The sequence below is a fragment of the Scyliorhinus torazame genome, chromosome 6 (assembly GCF_047496885.1).
Source record: "Scyliorhinus torazame isolate Kashiwa2021f chromosome 6, sScyTor2.1, whole genome shotgun sequence".
Classification (NCBI taxonomy): Eukaryota; Metazoa; Chordata; class Chondrichthyes; order Carcharhiniformes; family Scyliorhinidae; genus Scyliorhinus; species Scyliorhinus torazame.
The window spans coordinates 314,754,182-314,774,519 of NC_092712.1; the positions used below are offsets into that span (position 1 = coordinate 314,754,182).

The 20,338-nt window shown below is 48.7% G+C and overlaps 1 long non-coding RNA gene across 1 annotated transcript in view; it reads left to right on the forward strand.

Moving 5' to 3' along the window:
- The window catches only part of LOC140425611 (uncharacterized), a 39,455-nt gene extending 19,396 nt beyond the window's left edge, over positions 1-20,059 (forward strand). The window contains exons 4-5 of the long non-coding RNA XR_011947905.1: positions 6,415-8,033; positions 19,711-20,059. This is a non-coding gene — a long non-coding RNA (uncharacterized lncRNA). The remainder of the gene's footprint in view (positions 1-6,414; positions 8,034-19,710) is intronic.
- Positions 20,060-20,338: the final 279 nt, after the last annotated feature.

Consider the following 20,338-nt stretch of genomic DNA (forward strand, 5'->3'; position numbering starts at 1 on the left):
CTGCATTTTCTGTAGCCTCAATGCAAAGAGGGGTTTTGGCATGGAGCAGAGGAGACAGGAGCCCATGGGGTGGCATGGTAACACAGTGGTTAGCATTGTTGCTTCACAGCACCAGGGTCCCAGGTTCGATTCCCGGCTTGGGTCACTGTCTGTGCGGAGTCTGCACGTTCTGCCCATGTCTGCGTGGGTTTCCTCCCGGTGCTCTGGTTTCCACCCACAAGTCCCGAAAAACGTGCTGTTAGATAAGTTGGACATTCTGAATTCTCCCTCAGTGTACTCGAACAAGCGCCAGAATGTGGCGACTAGAGGATTTTCACAGTAACTTCATTGAATTGTTAATGTAAGCCAACTCGTGACAATGATTATTATGAACTGTGAGAACCATTCGGAAGACCTCTTTATAATGGCACTTTCTTCAGCAACTCTATTAGCAACTATCCTGCACCTTTCTCTTGTCCTGAAATCAATCATGATTTTCCATCATTCTTACTGCCAGCCAACTCATTCCGCTTCATGGCACATCTTTCCCACAGCCAAAAAATTGACAATGTCTATATACATCATCTCGTGCTAACGTATGTTCTACCACAAAATACATCACATCTCTGAATCTATAGTTTCCCATTGATAGCTATATCAGGCTGCTTTAAAAGACGTGCATTCATGTAGCACCTTACACAACCACTGGACATCCCAAAGCACTTTACAGCCACATAAGTACTTTGAATGTAGGAAATGTGGCAGACAATTTTCACACAGCAAAATCCCACAAACAACAATGCGATAACGATCAGATAATCAGTTTTTGTGTTACTGGTTGAATGATAAATACTAACCAAGACACGGAGGACAACTGCCGTGCTCTTCTTTGAAATAGTGCTGTGGGATATTTTACAACACCTCATGAGAGAAGATGGAGCCTTGGTTTAATTTCTCATCCGAGAGCAGAATTGGCCAATCACATGCTTTTTTGGCGCAATTTCCATGGCTGGAGTCATGAGGTGGCTGTGTCAGCAAGAGGCTCTTGGGATTGATGTGACTCAGCTTTGTGAGCAGACGAGGCAGCACGGTGGCGCAGTGGGTTAGCCCTGCTGCCTCAAGGCGCCGAGGTCCCAGGTTTGATCCCGGCTCGGAGTCACTGTCCGTGCGAAGTTTTCACATTCTCCCCTTTTATGCGTGAGTTTCGCCCCCACAGCCCAAAGATGTGCAGGCTAGGTGGATTGACAACGCTAAATTGCCCCTTAATTGGAAAAAATGAATTGGGCACTCTAAATTTATAAAAAAAAACTTTGCAGACACCCAAGGTGATCCTTCAGCATATAGATCTACAAGGGCAACTGTAGCCATCTGAGATGGCCATCTGCAAAGGATCATGGGAATTGTGGCCAACCCAGGACTCAGACAGATACAGAGCTTGTGTGAATTTGCAACAGAGGTAGCTAGACCTGATCGAAACCCCCGCTCGTTTGCATTTTAATGGCCCGTTACCCAGAACAATAGGACTCCAATCAAGAAACCGGTACGGCCACAGACTGATCGGCGCCACTCCCTTTACTCAGAGAGCCCAACTGCCAAGGTCAATGACCGCTAAGGACCCACCAAGGCACCCGCCCCTTTATTGGCCAAAATCAAAGGCAGTGATCGAAGCCTGTCGAATTATTGGGTCCAAGATTAAGGACCACCCCAAAGAGCACGAAACCCTAGAGGGATAAAAAGAGACACAACCATGTGTTCGGTCTCTTTTGGACCCGGCTTATGCCAGCCTTTTTTGGATCCGGCCTGTGCCAGCCCAACTGCAGCATAACGACCAGACAGCCAAGTTCAAGACCAACGATCACTACCGGACGGATGAGTCCAGCAGAGACAGAGCCACTTCTTCAAACCAGCATTTGAGATCAAGATAAAGGCCTTATCAATCTGCACAGCGCCGGTCGCCCTGAAGTTAAGTATAAGTTTTCGTAGCTGATAGGTGTTGTTTAACTTGTAGTATATTGTGTTTGCATGTCTTTGTGTGTGTAAATAAACCATCTTTTGAACTGACTAACTGGTTGTGTGGTCATTTGACCAACATAAGGGAAGGCTTGTGGTTCAGTAAGAGAAATAGAAACACCCACAGTATTGGCGACGCTGTTGGGACATAACATCATATCTTAAATAGAGTCTCATATCATAAAGAGCAACACAACTCAAGCTGGACTAAATTCTGGCCTTGTTTGTGATACCCACATCCCAGAATGAATTACAATTAAAAGGTCATTGACTTGGAGAAAGGAACAGAAATTTGTAGATGGCCACAGCAAGGGAACAGAGGCAGATTAAGTGAATGGGCAAAACCGTGGCAGGTGGAGGTCAAGTTGGGGAAACATATGCAAGACAGATATAAAGCAACATAACCAAGAAAGGCAAATAACAATATTGTTTTAATGCTGATAAAGGAGCTGTGGAGGAGCAAAAATCTGTTCCTTTCCATATACACAAACCATTAAACAAAAAACTTGCACAAGCACAAAAAGTGAGACCTGTTAGCCTTACTTCTGTGGTGGGCAAGTTGTTAGCAGGTATTTTGAGGGTCCGGATTTACAGCATTTCGACAGGCAAGGGCTAATTAGGGAAAGTCAGCATGGTAAGGGGAAAGTCATGTCTCAGGAATTTGATTGAGTTTTTTGAAGGGATAACCAAGAAGGTAGAGGAGGGCAGTGTGGTTGACGTTGTCTACATGGACTAGCAAGGTCTTTGACAAGGTACCGCATGGTAGTTTTAAAAAATAAATTTAGAGTACCCAATTAATTTTTTCCAATTAAGGGGAAATTTAGCACAGCCAATCCACCTAACTTGTACATCTTTGGGTTGTGGGGGCAAAACCCACCCAAAACACAGGGAGAATGTGCAAACTCCACACGGTCAGTGACCCGTTGCCAGGATTGAACCTGGGACCTCGGCGCTGTGAGGCAGCAGTGCTACCCACTGCGCCACCATGCTGCCCTTTCCCTTTTGTAGGTTGTTGCAAAAGGTTAGATATCACGGAATTCAGGGTGAGGTAGCCAATTTGATACAAAATTGGCTTGAAGACCAAAGCCAACAATGGAGGGTTGTTTTTCAAACTGGAGGCCTGTGACCAGCGGTGTGCCTCAGGGATCAGTGTAGGATCCACTGTTATTTGTTTTATTATATATTTATTTATATATATATATATAAAAATGATTTCGATGAGAATGTAGGAAGCATGGCTAGTATTGTAGCCACCTAAATTGGCCAACTCCCGATTTAAAATGGCGAACGGCTAAGGCTGATGGGAAAGTCAGCCAACAAGACAGAAACCGGCAGGTGCAGGTTTGCTGTGTATTAAAACTCTGCAAAAGGCCAGACAACATCGATACCAGCGACCATCAGCATGACAATGTAGCAGCCATCTGCATACTGATGAGCAATCCCCGGGAACAATAAGTAACATTTTGGACACATAAAGCAAAGCCAGACTCCTCGGCGCCAGCAGGAGCCAACACAAAGGAGGTGAACGAGCACCTCAAGACCGCCCATTGATCAGGGAACCGCTCCAGTACTGGAGAAATCGAACCAAGCGATTGGGGCAAAGTCCAATGACTTGGGACCAGGTACATGGTCCGCCCCGAAAGGCGGGAAGCCCCTGGGGACTATAAGAGTTAAGCCCCAAGTTCAAATTGGTCTCTCTTCAGTCCTTTTCACCTCTTCGTCCTGCCCGGGTCACCCAGCAACACGAACCAACATTGACCGTGACCGGTGCAGTGACCACCGAACAAAGTAAGTCTTAATTCAATACTTGCTACGAGATAGGCGCTCCTAGCTACCAATCCGTACCAACTTCGAATCCCGCAGACTCAGAACCCGAACAAAAGGCCATTTGTTCCCCTGACCTGGTGGGCCAGTCCGAAGTTAAGTATAGGCCTGTTAGTTGTAGAAGTAGCTTAGACGTAGAATTTGTGCATGAGTAGCGATTACTGTGTATAATAAATGTGCTTTGATTTGAATCTTACTAATCGGTGTATTGGGTTATTGGTCATTACTCGGACTTGAACCTCGTGGCGGTATCATAAAGATACCTGGCGACTCGAGAGCAAAGGTAATAAAACAGAGCAACTGAACCAAGGAGAAAGTTAGCAACAGTAAGTTTGCAGATGACACCAAGATTGGTGGCATAGTGGACAGTGAAGGTTATATAAGATTACAACAGGATCTTGCCCAATTGGGCCAGTGGGCCAATGAATGGCAGATGGAGTTCAATTTGGATAAATATGAGATGATGCATTTTGGTAGATCAGATCAGGGCAGGCCCTATTCAGTTAATGGGAGGGAGTTGGGGAGAGTTACGGAACAATGAGATCTAGGAGTACAGGTTCATAACTCCTTGAAGGTGGAGTCGCAGGTGGACAGGGTGGTGAAGAAGGCATTCAGCATGCTAGGTTGTATTGGTCAGAATATTGAATACAGGAGTTAGGACGTAATGTTTTGTATAAGACATTGGTAAGACTACACATGGAACATGGTGTTCAGTTCTGGTCACCCTGTTATAGGAAGGATATTGTTAAATTAGAAAAAGTGCAGAAGAGATTTACAAGGATGTTACCAGGACTTGATGGTCTGAGTTATAAGGAGATGCTGGATAGGCTGGGACTTTTTTCCCTGTAGCGAGGAGGCTTCGGGGTGAGCTTATAGACGTCTATAAAATAATGAGGAGCATAGATAAGGTAGATAGTCAACATCTTTTCTCAAAGGTAGAAGAGTCTAGAACTAGAGGGCATAGGTTTAAGGTGAGAGGGAGGAGATACAAATGAGACCAGAGGGGAAATTTCTTCACACAGAGGGTGGTGAGCATCTGGAACGAGCTGCCAGAGGCAGTGGTAGAGGCGGATACAATTTTGTCTTTTAAAAAGCAGTTAGACAGTTACATGGGCAGGATGGGTATAGAGGGATATGGGCCAAATGCAGGCAAGTGGGACGAGCTTAGTGATAGAAACTGGGCGGCATGGACAAACTGGGCCAAATGGCCTGTTTCCATGATGTAAACATCTATGACTCTAAGTAATGAAATGGGCTAATAGAATGTTGGTTTTCATCTTAGGAGGCGAGAATACGAAGGGGAGGAAATTTCTGTTGCCAGAGTGTCTTCATTGGACCCCATCTGGAGCATTGCATTTGGACACTGCACCTCAGGAAGGAAACATTGACCTTGGAAGGCTTACAATGCAGATTCAGCAGTAAACAAAAAGTGGTCTGCCACGTCACATGGGAAAATAGATTTATTTAGTTGCACATTTTCCTGAGTAACATCAGTCTGTTTTGAATTCTGGGATCAAAACATGCCTAAAGGTTCCAAAATAAAATGTACAGATCCACTCAAGTGGTGAACAACTGCATTATTCCATTTCTGCTACTCATTTTTGACTTACCAAAGCATATACAATTCTCGAGTGGCTGTACCATAGTAACATGTAGGTTGAAGAAGTCTGTTACATTTTTAGGTTCAGAGATTGGAAATCACAAAGGAACAGGAGTGTGCTACTTAGCCCTCAAGCCTGTACTGTCATTCATTGAGATCATGGCTGGGCTGTGACTTAATTCCAAATATCCAATCTTACTCCTTATCCTTATAATACATATGGTTAACAAAAAGCTCAGAGTTAAAATTAACGATTGATCGGACAAACTGTTTGGCAGAAAAGAGTTCCAACTTGTATCGCCCTTAGTTTGTAGAAGTATTTCCTAATTTCACTCTGAAAAGTCTGGTTCTAAATTTTTAGAATGCGGCCCCTAATCCTTGATTCCCCAACGAGCAGAAATAGTTTCTAACTACCCTATCAATTCCTCTTAAAGACTTGAAAACTTTGATGAACTCGCTCTTAATATATTAATCGCCAGGGAATATAAATCTAGTTTGTGTAATCTGTCCTTATAATTTAACTTTAGGAGTCCAAGTATTTATTTGGTAAATATATGCTTGATTCCCTCCAAGGTCACAATATCCTTCGTTATGGTGCACAGTAGTCTAACCTGAGCATAATTTCTAAAAAGAAATCACCAAAACCCAGAGATGTGAGGTTAGATTTTCCTTTTCATTACCACAAGGCATTTGTGCGCTGTTGTGAAAGGGAGCCTTTTGCTTAGCCACCGTAGCTGGCCACTGCAGCATTCTTGTCCACACACATGTCCCCTTCCCATCGTACATACATGTGTATCTGCCGACCTTCCTCTCAAACTTCCCATTCTTGATACTTCATCCAAACCTTGCCAAAAATAAATGTGTGTGTATAACATGTTTAAAGATGCCATAATTGTACTTACAGTCTGTGTTATGTGACTATGCCCATTCCTTAAACTGTACTTCAACTTCATGCCAATTTGGAACAAATGAACTCTTAAATATAATCTTGTTGCTCCTAGATCCTATTTGAGTGGTTGATGAACGAGTGGATGACAATAATGAGTCTCTTGCACCTGAGCTGGTCCACCTCTCATGACAACTAACTTAAGACAGGCCAGTTCCAATCTGGAAGAGGACAGGGTAGGTGCTGAGAGGCTGTTTCCCCTGGATGGAGAATCGATAATCTCAGGTTAAAGGATCAATCATTTACCAGAGATTTCTTCACTCAAGAGGGTGGTGAATCCTTAGAACTCTCTAGCCAGGAGGACTGTGGACACTAGGTCATTTAACTTTCTCGATTCCGAGGTCAGTACATTTTTGGACATTAAGGGAATCAGGGATATAGATTTGGACAGGAAACTGTAGTTGACATAGAAGATTGGCCGTGTTCTCATATAATGGCAGAGCAGAATTGAGGGGCTGAATTGCCCACTTTTTCTTATGTTCTTGCAGGGTCAGGGTGGCCCTGTCTGCTTTTCCAGCCTTGCGCATAGCCATCTGCTTCTGGGAGACTAGAGTATTGTGCAAGTGCATTCCTGCCATGCCACTTAGTCATAACCTCTGCAGATCCACTGGTTGACACTGAAGCAGATCTGATGGCATCGCTTAAATCAATGAAGCCCTGAGAACTTTTCCCACCTCTAATTATCCCTCAAACAACACCTCGATAACATATTATCTGGTCATGCTATACAACCCTCAGATCTCTGAAGCCCCTAATTCTAGCCTTTTATACATCCCCAATTTTAATCGCTCTATCACTGGCAACTGTGCCTTCAGCTGCCTGAGCTGTAAGATCTACAATTCTCTCCTTGAACCTCACCATCGCTCTCTCCTCCTTTAATATGCTCCTTAAAACTCAAATCTTTGGCAAGGCCTTTGGGTCACCTGTCCAGATATTTTCTGATGTGGTTCCAGTGAGTTGTCTTGGGATGTCTAACTGTGTTAAAGATGCTATATAAATGCAAGGTGTTTTTGCCAAAGGCATTTAAATCCCAGAATAAATCCCAGAATAAATAATAATTATGTTCCCACTGATAGCAGAGCTGCAGTAATGGAGAATGTTATCCAATGAAGTAATGGGCTATCGTTACTTTGGCGGAAGATGCAAATGCCGTGAGATTTTCTTTGCTAAAGGTGGGACAGGACCCCAGTGAAAATACATCCCCACAACTCTAACCCGAGTTCTAACCCCACCCACCCACTTCACATTACACTCTTCCAAAATATTTCTGATCATTATCAGAATCACCAAACAGCCTGATTCTATATCATGTATGGATCTTCCTCATCTTCATCGGTAGTACTTCCAACTTCAGTATCATCCTTCCACAAGTAAATGTCCTCTGTACCATATTCCACAATGTAGAAATGATTTTTTTGACAATATTGGGATTAAGTTTTTCCACGTCCCTATGACCAATTACTACAATGCTTGCGAGGGTGCTTGCGTATTTCTAACTTTAGTGAATGTTTTTTCCCTTTCCGATATCTGATTTTTCCATATCTTTCAGATACTGTCCTTGAGAGGTTTATTTATCCACACATCCAAGGGCTGAACTCCACTTGTAAGACTGCTGGAAATAACTGCCACGTCAGCGTGGGTTGATCTCACATCACAAACTACATAATTGACAAGGTGGGATTTGACCATGTTCCAGACTAGCAAATATCTTTCTCCGCGTAGTTCTTTGATCTATTTCTTGTGTTAAGAACCCTGCTGATGTTAGAAGTAAGGGAATCCAAAAACCCAGAAGGGTAACTTCGAACGCTGGTTCTTAAGAGTGCGTTTTTTCAATTTGGTATATTATGAGGACAGATTTGCAAACAAGAGAGTCTTGTTGTAATCACTGAAATAAAAGAATGTTTATTAACATGTAAAAATGTAGGGCAGCATGGTGGCGCAGTGGGTTAGCCCTGCAGCCTCACGGCGCCGAGGTCCCAGGTTCAATCCCGGCTCTGGGTCACTGTCCGTGTGGAGTTTGCACGTTCTCCCCATGTTTGCGTGGGTTTCGCCCCCACAACCCAAAAGATGTGCAGGCTAAATGGATTGGCCACACTAAATTGCCCCTTAATTGGAAAAAATGATTTGGGTACACTAAATTTAAAACAAAACATGTAAAAACGCACAAGAAAGGCCACAACATGAAAAATTAAGGTACACTTAACTTCAACAATGGCTATACACACGCGCTATATTCTGGAATTAACTGTACTCCCAAATATCTCTTTCCTAAACTCTGAGAAATGCCCCTCATCCCAAAACAATCAAATACTGTACAACCCCATGAGATAAATTCAGCAAATAGTTGCCACCCAGGAATTGCCTTTAAGTTTAGGAAGCCTTCTTCAGTTCAGTATAGTTTATCTCTGACGTTTTCAAATCAGCAGCTTATAGCCCAAAATTCTGCTTTCTGGGACAGTTCAGCTTTCCAGCTGGGCATGGCTGTAATCATAACTATTTTCCAGCTGCTTTTCTTCTTTCTCCTTTCACCTCTCCAGTACCGAGCTACCCGGCTACATATATGCTGGAAAATGCAGGTCTGGCAGCATCTGTGGAGAGAGAACTGAGCAAACGTTTCAAGTTTGGATGAAATGACCAAGACTCGAAAACGTTAGCTCCGTTCTCTCTCCACAGATGCTGCCAGAACTGCTGAGATGTAGAAGTATAAGTTTTTGTATAATTCTTGACTGATGTGTTTGTGTTTCTTTCTTTTTGTTATTGGGGGGTGGGTTTGTTAACAATTTTGTTGGAAAATTTGAATAAACATATTTTTAGAAAAAAGAAAATTCCCTGGCTCCCGACCTTGCAAATCTCCAAGGGTCCACCCCTCCCATCTGGTCCATAAACCCCCTCAGCACTCCAGCCGCTGCCGGCCTCCTACCTGTCCTAAACCTGGATCGATCCAGTGCCGGATCCAGCACCGTGTTGAAATCCCCCCCCCCCCATTCTCAAGCTTCCTACCTCCAGGTCCGGAATCCGACCCAGCATGCGTTTCATAAATCCGGCATCATCCCAGTTCGGGACATACAAGTTTACCAGTACCACCCCCGCACCCCCTGCAACCTACCGCTCACCATCACATATCGACCTCCATTATCCACTACAATATTCATTGCCTCAAACGACACCCGCTTCCCCACCAGTATTGCAACCCCTCTGTTCTTCGCATCCAGCCCTGAATGGAAGACCTGCCCTACCCATCCCTTTCTCAGCCTAACCTGATCTGCCACCTTCAAATGGGTCTCCTGGAGCATAATCACGTCTGCCTTCAGTCCCTTTAAGTGCGCGAACACCCGGGCCCTCTTGACCGGCCCATTCAGGCCCCTCACATTCCAAGTTATCAGCCGGATTGGGGGGCTGCTCCCCCTCCCCACCCCTCCCACTAGCCATCTCCTTTTCTAGGCCAGCCACGTGCCCGCGCCTCCCGCACCCTCCACTCCCCCAGACGGCAGACCCCCGCCCCGACCACCTCTCCTACTTCCAGCTCCCCTTTGGCCAATGCAGCAGCAACCCTATACCCCCCTCTCCCCCCCACCTCCCCCCGCTAGATCCACATCTAGCCCTTTGCTCCCCCCATAACACTCCCGTAAGTCAGCTGACTCCTGCTGACCCCGGCCTCTCCCGCCATTCCATCGAATCCCCCCAGTGTGAGAATCCCCCCTCCCCCTCCCTAGCAGTCAGTGTGCGGTCCTCTCCAGCACCCTCCGGCCCCCATCCTTCCCTAGCGCAGGAAAAAGCCCACGCTTTCCTGAGCCGGCCCCACCCCCTCTAGCTCAGCTCCTTTTGCAGCCTTACCCCAATTCCCCATCCCCCGGGCCTCCACTCCCCCTCTTCCTTCATGGGGGTCTGCCCCTCCAACACCGACGCCCACAGTCTCCCCATCAAATCCCTTCACCCATCCCCATCCAGCACCCAAACCAAAGGAACATTCCCTAGACGTAATAAACACCATATACACAGTAAACATCCCCCCACAACAAACCCTCAATTTGAGTCCAACTTTTCAGTCCGTATAAAGCTCCATGCCTCATCAGGCGTTTCGAAATAGTGGTGCCGATCCTGGAACGTGACCCACAATCGCGCTGGCTGCAGCATACCGAACTTCACCCTTTTGATGGAGCACCGCCTTAGCCCGATTGAAACCAGCCCATTCTTCTTAGCCACCTCTGCACTCCAGTCCTGGTAGATTCGGATCTCCGTGTTCTCCCACCTGCTGCTCCGCTCTTTCTTGGCCTATCTCAGGTCACACTCTCTGTCCATAAAGCGGTGAAACCTCACCACTACAGCCCTCGGCGGCTCGTTGGCCTTGGGTCTCCTCGCTAGGACCCCGTGAGCCCCATCTAGCTCCAGAGTCCTCGGGAAGGCTCCCACGCCCATCAGCGAATTGAGCATCGTGCTCACATATGCCCCAGCATCGGGCCCCTCCACTCCTTCGGGGAGACCCAGAATCCGAAGATTCTTCCTCCTCGACCTATTCTCCAGGTCCTCAAATGTTTTCGCCCACCTCTTGTGCAGCGCCTCGTGCGCCTCCACCTTCACCGCCAGGCCCAAGATCTCGACCTCGTTCTCCGAGGCTTTTTGCCGCACCTCCCGGATCGCCGCCCCTTGGGCCTTCTGAGTCTCCACTAGCTTCTCAATCGCCGCCTTCATTGGCGCCAGCATTTCAGTTTTCAGCTCCTCAAAGCAGCGTTTAGGAAACCCCTGCTGCTCCTGCGACCACTGCGCCCAGGCTGCTTAGTCTCCACCCGCCGCCATCTTGTTTTTTCTCCCTCTCACTTTTCGCTGCTCCAAGATCACTTTTTTCACCGCTCCACTCCTGGTCCAATCCATAAAGTGTCGGGGGGACCTTGCTGTCACCTTCCCACACTGGAAGCCGTCGAACAATTGCCGTTGGGGCCCCTCTAGAGAGCCCAAAAGTCCGTTCCCGGTGGGTGCTGCCGAACGTGCGACCTACCTAGGCATAGCCGCAACCGGAAGTCGAGCTAGGGAATTTTCAGTCTTCTCAGATGTCCATAAGGCTTATTCCCGAATCGACTTTTTCATTTTGAGTAGGGCGCTGATAGCGAGAGTAGAGGATACTGAGTATTCGGCAATAGCCATTTCGGACCACGCCCCGCATTGGGTGGACTTGGAGATGGGGGAGGAGTGGGTCCAGCGCCCGCTGTGGCGCTTAGAAGTGGGGCTGTTGGTGGACGAGGTGAGCGAGCGGGTCCGAGGAAGTATAGAGAGTTACTTGGAGACCAATGACAATGGGGAGGTCCGAGTGGGGATGGTATGGGAGGCGCTGAAGGCGGTGATGAGGGGAGAGCTGATCTCCATTAGGGCCCACAAGGAGCGGAGGGAGCGGGAGGAGAGGGAGAGGATGGTGGGGGAGATGGTGAGGGTAGACAGGAGGTATGCGGAGGAGCCCGAGGAAGGATTGTTGAGGAAGAGGCGCAGCCTCCAGGCCGAATTCGACCTGGTGACCACCAGGAAGGCGGAGGTGCTGTGGAGGAAGGCCCAGGGGGCGATTTGAGAGTATGGGGAAAAGGCAAACTGGATGCTGGCGCGTTAGCTTCGGAAGCGGGCGCAGCTAGGGAGATTGGGGGAGTTAAGGACAGGGGAGGGAGTGTGGTGCGGAGTGGGGTTGGCATCAATGGGGTGGGACTTCAGGGACTTTTACGAGGAATTGTACCGATCCGAGACCCCACGGGAGGAGGGAGGGATGGGCCGCTTCCTGTACCAATTGAGGTTTCCAAAGGTGGAAGAGGGACTGGTGGCGGGACTGGGGACCCGATTGGGCTGGAGGAGCTGATCAAAGGGATAGGAAGCATGCAGGAGGGGAAGGCACCGGGGCCGGACGGTTTCCCGGCCGAATTCTATAAAGAATATATGGACCTGTTGGGCCCGCTGTTAGTCAGGACCTTCAATGAGGCAAAGGGGGGGGGGGGGCTTTGCCCCCGACGATGTCCCGGGCACTGATCTCCTTGATCCTGAAGCGGGTCATGGATCCCCTGCAATGTGGGTCTTACAGACCGATTTCCTTCCTAAATGTAGATGCCAAGGTGCTGGCGAAGGTCTTAGCCACGACGATTGTGGATTGTGCGCCACAGATCATCCATGAAGACCAGACGGGGTTTGTGAAGGGGAGACAGTTGAACGCGAATGTGCGGAGGCTTTTGAACGCGAATGTGCGGAGGCTTTTGAACGTAAGCATGATGCCGGCGAGGGAGGGGGAGGCGGAGATAGTGGTGGCGATTGACACTGAGAAAGCCTTCGATGGGGTAGAGTGGGGGTACCTGTGGGAGGTGCTGAAGAGGTTCGGGTTGGGGAGGGGTTTGTCAGGTGGGTTAGGCTGTTGTATGAGGTCCCGATGGCGAGTGTGGCCACAAACAGGAGGAGGTCCGAGTACTTTCGGTTGCACCGAGGGACGAGACGGGTGTCCCCTGTCCCCCCTGCTCTTCGCACTGGCGATTGAACCCCTGGCTATGGCACTGAGGGAGTCAAGGAACTGGAGGGGTTTGGTGAGGGGTGGGGAGGAGCATAGGGTGTTGCTTTATGCGGATGACCTGCTTGTGTATGTGGCAGACCCGGTGGGAGGAATGCCGGAGGTAATGAGGATTCTTAGGGAATTTGGGGACTTTTCGGGGTACAAGCTCAACATGGGGAAGGGCGAGCTGTTCGTAGTTCGTAGGGGCCCTGCATAGGCATAATTTTACAAGGCTGGTGGAGCAAATGGAGGAGGGATTCAAGAGGTGGAACGCGTTGCCGCTGTCCTTGGCGGGTAGGGTGCAGTCAATCAAAATGACGGTGCTCCCAAGGTTTTTGTTCCTGTTCCAGTGCCTCCCCGTGTTTATCCCGAAGGCTTTTTTCAGGCGGGTTAATAGGAGTATAATGGGGTTTGTGTGGGTGCGAGGGACTCAGAGGGTGAGAAGGGTGTTCCTGGAGCGGAGTAGAGATAGGGGGGGGGGGGGACTGGCGCTGCCCAACCTCTGTGGGTACTACTGGGCCGCCAATGCGACAATGGTGCGCAAGTGGGTGATGGAGGGGGAGGGGGCTGCATGGAAGAGGCTGGAGACGGCGTCTTGTGTGGGTACGAGTCTGGGGGCGCTGGCAACGGCGCCGCTGCCGTTCCCTCCGAGGAGGTATACCACGAGCCCGGTGGTGGTGGCTGCCCTCAAAATCTGGGGGCAGTGGAGGCGGCACAGGGGGGGAAGTTGGGGCCTCGGCATTGACTCCAATATGGGGGAACCGCCGGTTCGCCCCAGGAAGAACAGGTGGAGGGTTTTCAGGGTGGCACAGGACATGGATACCTAAGTTGGGGGACCTGTTTGTGGACGGGAAGTTCGCGAGTCTGGGTGAGCTGGAGGAGAAACACGAGCTCCCCCCGGGGAACACCTTCAGGTACTTACAGGTAAGGGCATTTGCCAAGCGGCAGGTGGTGGAATTCCCGCGGCTACTGCCACACACAGTACAGGACAGGGTGCTCTCGGGGGGGTGGGTGGGAGTGGTGAAGATCTCGGAAACTTACCAGGTGATGCAGGAGGAGGAGGAGGCCTCGGTGGTGGAGGTAAAAGTGGGAGGAGGAGTTGGAGAGGAGATTGAGGAAGGGACGTGGGCAGATGCCCTAGGGAGGGTGAACTCTTCATCATCGTGCGCGAGGCTCAGCCTCATACAGTCTAAGGTGCTGCACAGGGGACACATGACCGGGACAAGGATGAGCCGGTTTTTTGGGGGTGAGGACAGGTGTGTTAGGTGCTCAGGGAGCCCAGCAAACCACACCCACATGTTTTGGGCATGCCCAGCGCTGGAGGAATTTTGGAAGGGCGTCGCGAGGACGGTGTCGAGAGTGGTAGGATCCAGGGTCAAACCGGGCTGGGGGCTCTCAATATTTGGGGTGGCAGAGGAGCCGGGAGTGCAGGAGCCGAAAGAGGCCGGAATTCTGGCCTTTGCGTCCTTGGTAGCCCGGCGAAGGATTCTTCTTCAGTGGAAGGATGCGAGGCCCCCAAGCGTGGAATCCTGGATCAGCGATATGGCAGGGTTCATTAAATTGGAGAGGGTGAAATTTGCCTTGAGAGGGTCGGTACAAGGGTTCTTTAGGCGGTGGCAACCGTTCTTTGACTTTCTGGCAGAACGATAGACATTGGTCAATGGCAGCAGCAGCTCGGGGGGGGGTTGCTTTATTATTGTTTTTGTTATTTACACTGAAGGGTCTGAGGGGGTGTATATACCTGTTGTGTTAAGTCGGGGTGTTAATGTTAATTTATTATTTATGTACTGGGGGAGGGGGTATGGAGGGTTGCTTTTCTGGACTGTGTTTTGTATTTAACCCTGTTGGGTTCTTTTTTTTTCTCATTTTGTTATTGATATTTTATGAAAACTTTTAATAAAAATGATTTTTTAAAAAAATCATAAAGCAATGCATACCAAGAATAACAATTGCAGAATATAAAGCCAGGTGAAGGGAAGACTTTATAATTATATAAAGCAGTCTTTAAGGAAATAACAATTTAAGGAATAAGCCCTGGGCAATTACAAAGGCCAGAATTTGCATTATGAATAATAATGAAGCTATTAACGCTCACTGTTATAATAGAATCAATTGGATGGCAAACTTCATGCACAGTTAAACTCAAATTTGAAAGCCGCTGTTCAATTTTCTCTACTCTTCCACATGCTTTCCTACACTCGTATCTTGCTACGAGACAATATTAAAACATATGAAGGTTTCCAAAATTGAGGGGATTTTGACAGGGGTTTGCTGACGCCATGTCCACGGTATTAAATACGAGGGTGGCAATGAGTCCAGAGGTGGCGATTTTCGGGGTGTCGCAGGATCCGGGAATCCAGGAGGAGAAGAGGCAGATGATTTGGCCTTTGCTTCCCTGGTAGCCCGGAAGCACATATTACAAACATGGAGGGACTCAATGCCCCCGAAATCGGAGACCTGGCTTTCGGACATGGCTGGCTTCCTCTGCCTGGAGAAAATTAAGTTCGCCATGAGAGGATCTCTGTTAGGGTTCGCCCGGAGGTGGCAACCATTCGTCGACATCCTCACAGAGAATTAATCGTCAGCAGAAGGGGTGGGGGAGTTAGGTTAGCATAGATTAGGGGGGTAAACAATGGTAGGACCTGAGGGAGTGGGAGATGGTATTTGCACTATGTTAATATTTTCCTTGTGTACATTGTTGATTTTGTTGTTGTTACAATGCAAAAGAAATACCTCAATAAAATGTTTATTGGAAAAAAAAAACACATGAAGGGTTATTTACCGACTAGATAACCGTTAAACATGTCAGAAAAAGGACTTCCGGTTGCGGCGATGACCAGCTAAGCCGCACGTTTCGGCACCTCCCGTTTCAACGGACTTTTGGGCTCTTATCGGGAGCCCCAACGGAAATTTTTTACGGCCAAACGCAGTGTGAGGTGACAAAGGGAGAAGTCCCCCCGGGTGTGGATGGAAAGGAGCGACAGCAGTGTCCGGATTGCGGAGGATCCTCTGGAGCAGCGGCAGGGAAGAGAAGGGAGAAGCAAGATGGCGGCCGAGGGAGCCCAGATGGTATGGGGCCCGGAACAGCAGGAGTTCCTCCGACAATGTGTGGAGGAGCTCAAGAAAGAGGTGCTGGCGCCGATGTTACTGGCAATCGAGGGATTGAAGGAAACACAAAAGGGTCCAGGCGATGGAACTCCGTGGAGTGAAGGCAAAGGCAGCCGAGAACGAAGACGAGATACAGAGCCTGGTGGTAAAAACGGAGACGCACGAGGCACTACATAAGAGGTGCATAGAAAGGCTGGAAGCCCTGGAGAACAGCTCGAGGAGGAAGAATCTAAGGATTTTAGGTCTCCCTGAAGGGACAGAGGGGGCTGATGCTGGGGCGTATGTGAGTACGATGCTCCATACTCTAATGGGAGCTGAGGCCCCAACGGGCCCATGGAAGTGGAGGGAGCGTACCGGGTCCTCGTGAGAAGACCAAAGGCAGGGGAAACACCACGGTCAATAGTGGTGAGGTTCCACCGCTACAGGGACAGGGAGATGGTCCTGAGTTGGGCTAAGAGGACACGGAGCAGCAAGTGGGAGAACGCGGTGATACGCGTATATCAAGATTGGAGTGCGGAGGTGGCGAGAAGGAGGGCGAGCTTCAATCGGGCCAAGGCGGTGCTCCATAGGAAGAAAGTCAAATTTGGGATGCTGCAGCCGGCAAGATTGTGGGTCACACACCAGGGCAAACACCACTACTTCGAGACGGCGGAGGAGGCATGGACATTCATTCAGGAAGAGAAATTGGACTAGACTTGAGAAATTGATGCCTGGAGAGAGGTAGCGAGGTGGTGGCACAGAAATGTAAAGTGGGGAGAGGGGAGGGCTAATAGGTAAGAATGTTGGACGGGGAATTTTTTTCTCCCCCCCCCCCCCCACCGCTGCAGTGCGGGTCATACAGGCCCATCTCCCTCCTAAACGTAGATGCCAAGCTGCTGGCCAAAGTGATGGCGACAAGGATAGAGGAGTGCGTCCCAGGGGTGGTACATGACGACCAGACAGGGTTTGTTAAAGGGAGACAATTGAACGCCAATATACGAAGGTTGCTGGGGGTGATGATGATGCCCCCACCGGAGGGGGAGGCAGAGATAGTGGTGGCGATGGATGCAGAGAAGGCATTCGATAGAGTGGAGTGGGACTATCTGTGGGAGGTGCTGAAGAGATTTGGGTTCGGGGAGGGGTTCATTAGATGGGTTAGACTCCTCTACGGGGCCCCGGTGGCAAGCGTTGTTACAAATAGGCAAAGTTCGGGTTACTTCAGATTACATTGGGGTACAAGACAGGGGTGCCCCCTGTCCCCGTTACTGTTCGTGTTGGCAATTGAGCCATTGGCCATAGTGCTGAGGGACTCTAAGAAGTGGAGGGGGTGCTTAGAGGGGGAGAGGAACATCGAGTGTCACTGTATGCAGACAATTTACTGCTATATGTGGCGGACCCAGTAGAGGGGATGCCAGAGGTAAAGCAGATACTCAGGGAGTTTGGAGAGTTCTCGGGATATAAATTAAATATGGGAAAGAGCGAACTTTTTGTGATGCACCCCGGGGAACAGGGCAGGGGGATAGATGCTCTGCCGCTGGGGAGAGTGACAGGAAATTTTCAATACCTGGGGATTCAGGTGGCCAGGAACTGGGGAACCCTACACAAACTTAACCTGACGCGGCTGGTAGAGCAGATGGAGGAGGACTTTGGGAGGTGGGATATGGTGCCCCTGTCATTGGCGGGCAGAGTACAGGCGGTCAAGATGGTGGTCCTCCTGAGGTTTCTTTTCGTGTTTCAGTGCCTCCCCATCCTGATTACTAAGGCCCTTTTTTAAAAAAATAGATAGGAGCATTACGAGCTTTGTATGGGCAGGAAAGACCCCGAGGGTAAAGAGGGGGTTCCTGCAGCGTAGTAGGGACAGAGGGGGATTGGCACTGCCGAGTCTGAGTGACTACTATTGGGCCGCTAATGTGTCGATGGTTTGTAAGTGGATGTGGGAAGAGGAAGGTGCGGCGTGGAAAAGGCTGGAGATGGCGTCCTGTAAGGGAACAAGCCTGAAAGTGCTGGCGACGGCGCCGCTACCGTTCTCCCCGAAAAGGTACACCACAAACCCAGTGGTGGTGGCGACCTTGAAGATCTGGGGGCAGTGGAGACGACACAGGGGAGTGACGGGTGCCTCGGTGTGGTCCCCGATAAGGAATAACCACAGGTTCGTCCCGGGGAGGATAGATGGGGGATTTCAATGTTGGCAGCGAGCAGGAATTAGGAAGCTGAAGGACCTGTTTGTGGATGGGACGTTTGCGAGTTTGGGAGCATTGGAAGAAAAATATAAGTTGCCACCAGGGAACGCTTTCCGATACATGCAAGTGAGGGCATTTACGAGGCAACAGGTGAGGGAATTTCCGCAGCTCCCGACGCAAGGTATCCAGGATAGAGTGATTTCGGGGGGATGGGTTGGAGAAGGTAAAGTGTCGGAAATATACAGGGAGATGAGAGAAGAGGGGGAGACGATGTTAGAGGAGCTGAAGGGAAAATGGGAAGAGGAACTGGGGGAAGAGATTGAGGAGGGGCTGTGGGCAGATGCCCTAAGCAGGGTAAATTCCTCGTCCTCATGTGCCAGGCTTAGCCTGATTCAATTTAAGGTTCTACACAGGGCGCATATGACGGGAGCAAGACTGAGCAGGTTTTTTGGGGTGGAGGATAGGTGTGGGAGGTGCTCGGGAAGCTCGGCGAACCACACCCACATGTTCTGGTCATGTCCGGCACTGCATGAGTTCTGGGAGGGTGTGGCAAGAGTGGTCTCAAAGGTGGTGGGGGTCCGGGTCAAACCAAGCTGGGGGTTAGCTATATTTGGGGTTGCAGAAGAACCGGGAGTACAGGAGACGAAAGAGGCCGACGTTCTGGCCTTTGCGTCCCTAGTAGCCTGGCGAAGGATTCTACTCATGTGGAAAGAAGCGAAGCCCCCGGGCTTGGAGGCCTGGATAAACGACATGGCAGGGTTCATAAGACTGGAGCGAATAAAATATGCGTTAAGAGGATCGGCTCAGGGGTTCACCAGGCGGTGGCAACCGTTCCTTGACTATCTCGCGGAACGATAATGGAAAAACAGAAAAGACAGCAGCAGCAACCCGGGGGGGGGGGGGGGGGGGGGAGGTATTAACCCGTGCTTTTGTTTTTTTGCCAGTTGTTGATATTTGCTTTTTGTTTATCTCTCTTTTTTTTCATTTGTTGTTAGTTTAATATATTATTTAAATAACGTTTAATGCATATTCCTTTATTAAGTTGCAAAAATGGAAAATCTCGGTTTGAAAAATGTCAATAAAATATATTTCACAAGAAAAAACATGTCAGGAAAAGCTGGTGCATTCAAATGTTGGTTAATGATGTGATTGATGAATCTTAATTGCTACCAAATAGCCTCTCCAGCCTTTAAAATGAAACTTTTACAAATGTGGAATCTCGCTCCTTCAGATATTAATTATTGCTGGGTAAGGGAAGCACAGTGGTGCAGTGGTTAGCACAGCTGCCTCACGACGCCAAGGACCCAGGTTTGATCCCGGCCCCAGGTCACTGTCCGTGTGGAGTTTGCACATTCTCCCAGTGTCTGCGTGGGTCTCACTCCCACAACCCAAAAAGATGTGCAGGATAGGTGAATTGACCTCGCTAAATTGCCCCTTAATTGGGAAAAAAAGAATTGGGTATTCTTAAATTTATTTTTTAAAATTAATTGCTGGGAATTTGTTTAAATTAAATAATTTAGTTTTACACCTTTTGTTTCTGTTACTTCTCTTTCTTAATCCCATCTTTTTATTTCAGTTTCTCGAGATGATTTAACATTGCAATAAAATATTCAATTTATACAACAACAAAAACAGAAAATACTGGACAATCTCAGCAGGTCTGAAAGTATCTGTGGAGAGGGACTAAGGATTCTTCAAACTAATTAAAGAATGACGTTATTACCCACTCTGCTTATACATGTCATGGACTCCCTGTAGAGTGCACCATGCTGAAATAGATCCCTAGAAATTGTAAGTTGCTGCTCAGAAGCCTATGAAATATTTGTGGGCAGCCATAATATATCATCTTTAATAATATATATAAGTGTAATGAACTGCGAACACAATTCCTTCATCAATGTCTGCAAAACATGTACTTAAATAAACCTGACCCCCTTCTTTAAACCTATTGTTTGTATTCTGTCAAAGCTTAGTGTCATCCTAGGGCAGCACGGTGGCACAGTGGATAGCACTGCTGCCTCACAGCGATGAGGTCCCAGGTTTGGTCCCGGCTATGGGTCACTATCCGTGTGGAGTTTGCACATTCTCCCCGTGTTTGCGTGGGTTTCGCCCCCACAACCCAAAGATGGGCAGGGTAGGTGGATTGGCTACGTTAAATTGCCCCTTAATTGGAAAAAAATGAATTAGGTACTCTATATTTATTT